The sequence below is a fragment of the Ochotona princeps genome, chromosome 18 (genome assembly GCF_030435755.1).
Source record: "Ochotona princeps isolate mOchPri1 chromosome 18, mOchPri1.hap1, whole genome shotgun sequence".
NCBI classification, from domain to species: Eukaryota; Metazoa; Chordata; class Mammalia; order Lagomorpha; family Ochotonidae; genus Ochotona; species Ochotona princeps.
The window spans coordinates 32,093,890-32,099,889 of NC_080849.1; positions in this window are offsets into that span (position 1 = coordinate 32,093,890).

A 6,000-nucleotide genomic window follows, 5' to 3' on the forward strand; every position below is an offset into this window, starting at 1 on the left:
AAGGACTTTCATGCCCAGACAGAATACCATAGTTCACATCAGGCTTCAACTTTCTGATGAGTGCTATACTTAAAAAAATATTTTAAAGGCATTACAGATGTATATATGCAATTAAGACTAGGTTGATTGGAATTTCAGAGAACAGCTTTCCATGGTGAGTTAATGATGGTCAGATATCTTTTGTGTCTGAGAATATTGTTTGGCCATACGTGGCTCAACACTAGCAGAAGAGTACCTAAGCCATGGAAGAGAGAAATCCGCAACAATCTTTAGCTGTTACACAGAGCTTAAAGGACAAAAACTGGAAACTTGAGTCAGAAACACACACCTAGTTTTCCCTATAGAGAAGTTTCATAGTTCTGGGGTGGCGTAGGGAGGCAGGTCAGAAGCTAGAGGTGGGAGGGAATTCCCACAGTTCCACAGTGTCAAGGAATTAAGACTTGCTAGGTGAGGAGAATTGCTCCCAGTGCACTGCTGCCCACCCTTTCAAGACAAAGTCTTGGAGGGTCTGCCCTGGGAGGAGAAGCCAAAGTGAGTGAAGCTAAGACACTAAGGTCAATCCTTGATTGAACTAAGATGATCACCTCCTCCCTTTATCTGCAAAACAGAGAAAGAAGAAGCCTTCTCTGAAGGCACATACAATCATCTGGAGCCTAGAGTTCCATCAGACACCAAACACTCCATTTAGGCAAAAGTAGTAGATGCAAGAAAAAGTGCACCACACAATCTATAGTCAACCAAAGAAAACAGAATAGAAACAAAGCCACCTGCTGATCTAGATAACCACAGTCAATGCTAATAGAGAAAAAATAAGGGTCTTTCCTCCCTTGCAGCCCCCTCGTCACTTTGGCAGGAGACCTCTCAAATCCCATTTTGCACACTGAAGAACAAAGAGAAGAAAAAGGAAATGAAAGGCTGAAAAAAATCCACTACAGAGTTATATCCTCTTTTAAAAGAATCAAATAGTCATTCTCTTACATAAAAATGCAATGTCTTGGGCCCAGCACAGTGGCTTATTAGCTAAAGCATGGTGGCCTTGTGGTCAAAGTCCTTGCCTTGCATGCACCAGGATCCTATATGTGTGCCGGCTCTAATCCCAGTGGCCCCGCTTCCCATCCAGCTCCCAACTTGTGCCCTGGGAAAGCAGTCGAAGATAGTCCAAAGCCTTGGGACCCTGCACCCGTGTGGGAGCTTCAAATTGGCTCAGCTCTGGCCGTTCTGTTTAAGCTGCTTGGGGAGTGAATCACTGGATGAAAGATCTTCCTCTCTGTATATCTGACTTTGCAATAAAAATAAATAAATCTTTTTTAAAAATACAATGTGTTAAGAAATCAATGAATGACATTAGCAACAGGCCAAACGCAGCAGAACACAGAATTGGTAAACTGATAGGACAATTCATAGAAAATAAGTAAAATGAGCACAGAGAAAAGAAAAAATAGGAAAAATATATTTTACAGTGAAATACAATTCTAGGACATCTATCGCTATATATGATATATATTACATTATAAAAGAGAAGTGATAGGAAAAGAATAGTCTCCAAAGGAACTGGCTAAAAATTTTCCAAAGCAACTAAATACTATCAATCCACAGATGCAAATAGTTTAACATACCTTAAATAGCGTAAGTGCAAATAATACCACATACACATTCCTGAAATATATCATATACAAATGCAGTAAACTTTCTGAAAAACAAGAATCTTTAAAAACAGACAAGAAAATGTCACTTTTTATTTTCCAAAAGAGGAATACTGTGATGTTCAATTGAGTTCTGCACAGAACTGATGGAAGCCAGACATATGAAAGCCTTTAAACTGCTGGAAAGAGACAAAAGCTATCCCAGGGGCCTCTATCTGGTTACAATGTCTGTCAAGGCTCAAATGAACAAAAGATCAATTCAAGCAGATGCAAACTAAGGATATTCATTAGCAGTAGGTCACCACTAGTAGTACTAACGGGAGGTTTTCAGAACAAAGGAAATGACCATACATGGACATCTGGGCAAAATGGTGGAGAATGACGAATTCAAGCAAGGAAGCGTGTCTGATGATCAGCAATTGTTAGTCACATAAAAATAACTGTCATTCATAAAAACATATATATACATATATATATACACACACACGTACATATGAGTAAAATGAGTAATAAGAACTATTCAATGGTAGAAAGGCAGTAGTAGTAAGAGTTCAAACATTTTAGCTTCCCTAACCATGTTAGGGCAGAGGTAAAAGTATTAAGTGGTAATAAGTCAAGAATGTATCTTGTAATCTCTAAATAAACAACTGGAAAGTAAAATTGTAAAATTAAAAATGAAGAACAGGAATTAAAATGGTTAAGTACTCAACTGTTTAAAAGGCAAAGGAGAAAAAGAGAACATAAAACAGTTCAAACACAAAGCATGTGCAGCATATAGGAACTGTAACACCAAGTACACCTGTAATTTCAGTGAAAATAAATAGACTAAATACTCCAAGGAAAATAGATTTTCAGACAGGTCAAAAGCAAACACGTTGTGTGGTGTTTAAGCAGATGAAATTTATATATAAATATGCACTCCAAAAAGCTGATGTTACAATACAGCTAGGCATATCATGAAAGCAGAATAAACAAAGAACATAAAGCAATCATTATGCCCTCCTACATTAGAAGCGTAGCACACTATGAACTGCACAGCAAGCTCATGACACCGAAGGGACATACCATAATATTGTGCCATGTTATAAATCAATTGTAGCTAACCAATGTTTTAGGGCATAAATTTTTTTTAATTAATTATTTTGCATTATGTGACAGCTTCATAGGCTCTGGGAATCCCCCTCCCTCTCCCCCTCCCCTCCCCCCTGGTGGATTCCTCCACCTTGATGCAGTATTACAGTTCAAATTCAATCAAGATTCTTTCCTTGCAAACATATACCAAGCATAGAGTCCAGCTACTTATTGTCCAGATGGGTTGAACAGTTTCTTGGGGAGACCATTTCTGGTCCGAAGTTAGAGCTGGTAGAGTATCATCCCAGTCAATTAAGAGTCCCAATATAACATCAACAGCAATTTGCAACATTATGGAATTGACATGGTTTTGAGTAACCAGTATGTTAAAAAAAAAAAAAAGGAAAAAAAAAAGCAAGTTCTTAACCACAACCTCTGATTAGCTCATTGACATTTCAATTTTAGTTTATATACAGGACCGGACCGGCTGCTATATACCTTAAAATGGCTATAAGGTACCATTCAGCTGTCTCGTGTCTATTTCATTTTCGTATTTAGCCATTTGTTGTGTTGAAGTATAATTCTGCTGATCTTGGCAGATTTTGGGATAATCTAGACTGGCTTGTAACTCTAACAAGACATATGTCGACAATTAAGGTGCAGAACATTTTTTTTGCGGGGGGGTGTGCAGGAAAATCCTCAACACCATGGTGAGAAGTGACTAATCTTTGTGTCCCACCCAGCGAGGCATGAGCCAATCCACCTAGGGCATAATTTTGTACAAAATGTCATAGAGAAAATGAGATGTTGTGACTCCAAAAACCTTTCTACTCAACGAAAAGGGACAAAGTGGTAACAAAGCATGATGACATGTGCCGAGCATAATGACGGGGGCTTATTCTATAGGAAAGAAATGGATGGGATTAAGTGTTAATAAAAGTGTTCATTTTTTAGAAAGGTTGTTTATGAATATAAGGCCAGCAAATCTCTAGAATCGATTTCTAGCATCTACTACCTCAGATTTCCAGTAAGCTCTCAGATTCCAGCTTGGACATCTAAAATGCCAGCAAAAGCCTTTCAAGTACACTATATGAGGAGTGAGGAGCTAATGGGAAAGGCAGAGAAGGTAAATCAAAATCCAGAAGACTTGTTCTATCCACAGAGATGGCACTAATCTGTAGAAGTCTAACTTGTAGGCCCTCATCACACAGATCCTGCTAGTGTCAGTGTGCACATCAATTATAAACTTCAGAAGGGCCATCAGAGCAAATCTTTGCCCTTAATATGTAAGCCTACACTGCTGTAACTAAGATTGCAATTGGACTGGGACAAAGCTCTGTGATCTTGATATATGAAAATTCAAAAGAGATGGTTTCCATAGAAATGAATAAAAACATTTCCAAATTACTTATTCAGGATTAATCCACTGTAGCTCTGCAAAGCAAAAACATTTGATGAGGCTCAGTAAAGCAGCCAACAAAAAATAAACTAAAATTGTCCACTAAAGGGGTTCCCTTTGCTAACAGAAAATCCATACATAGCTAAAATAGAGGCTTAGTTACAGTATCATTTTTTTAAAATTCTGAATGTGTAAAGTCACAGAATTAATCACTGAAACACATTAAAGATTATTGAATGCAGTTTTAAAGATTAAAAAGGCAAAGACAAAAAGTCATATAAATCATTTCTATTGTGTTCTTGTTGGTTTAACTTCAGCACATTAAATTTTTCTCCCTCCACTTTGGTTTCAACATTGTGAAATGGGAGTACTAGTATTTTTCGTTAGATCTGATGAATTCATTTTATATACTGAAGTGTGATGCAGAGATGAATGGATGTATTCAAGACCCGTGCTAGGCAGTAAAGGAAGAAAGAAATCTTAGGGTCACAAAGTGGCCTCACAGCACCTCAAGATTCCTCAGTTATTATTGTGCCATGTCCTTTATGGTTGAGTTCAAGTTTTACTGACAAAGTAGGTAACATGGAGCACTTTCTTAGGCATATAAGTGAAAATAATTTTTTCTTCAAGTGCTCTGTTGATTCAAGGCTACTTTACCCTAAAAACTTTGTGGTTTCAAATATCTGGCACTGATTCAAATATTTTGATATTTGAACCGATGGCATATGTAAAAGGCCATTGATGGAGACTTATCCTAAGATCTCAACTTAGAGTTGTGGCTAAGTCCAAGAGACTGCAGACAGTGGGGTAGTAAGTACCAATCTATGTTAGTTCAGGTTCCCTGAGAAACAAACAGTAAGATAAATATGGATGTGTAAGAAATGGAACAGGAGGAATCCTTCCTGGCAAAAGGGGAGAACACCACTGAAAACATGGAGACCCTGCAGGTTGCAATTCTGGCTTGACCCATGTAGGAAGATTCTTAGCCTGAAGCAAAGCTCTAAAATCTGAGTTAGGTCAACAGAAAGTCCTCCAGCCCAAAACATTCTTCAGAAAAATTCTCCAAATGGCAAAAACAAGGCTATCTTAGCGTCTGCGACACTGTCCATGAAGTCCGCTTCGGCACAACACAGGGCTAGCAGCTGAGGCTGTCAGGAATGCTTCCTACAGGAGATCTGAGCGGTCCATTTTCCCAATGACCATACATTTCCCGTAGATGACAGTCATATCCCAACAGCATTTGATAAGTAGATAAACCCAGTGACAGTAACTATCAAACACTTCTGAAAGACAAGACTAAACAAGAGAGAATGGTCCAAAGGAGATCTGTAGAAGATAATGTTAGCGAAGTTAACCTCTCCTCAAACACTAGAAACTAGGGCTGTCTAAGAGGAATCTAGGATCTCCCACCATTTTACCCCAAGATGCACATGGGCTGTCACAGAACAGTGGGCCTACCCAGTACCACTTCCAGAGCATAAACCAGAACTTCGTTGGGATTACATAAAAGATACATCCCCTACCCCCTCACCCTCAGCCAGAGCTCAGCTTCTTTTGATGGACCTACTGCTTGATGTATAATAATAATGACATTAAAATTTTGTAACATTTAAAGGTAATGTATAAAATCATCTTCATTCCTACTCTAAGTATTGTTTTAAATGTTTACTGACTCTTGTAGCAATTGTCTCAGAGGAATGTTTTCCCAAATGGAAATGAAATTAAAAGCTATGTAAGAAGCATAAGATATCAAGAAAAGTTGTATAATGAATCCTTGCTATCAATGAAACAAATTTTGTGAAAATCTTGATAACATAATTGATGTTTTTCCTAAAATGAAAAGTCCGGTTTATTTGACTTGACAGGATAGCCTCCAGCTTCAAGCAT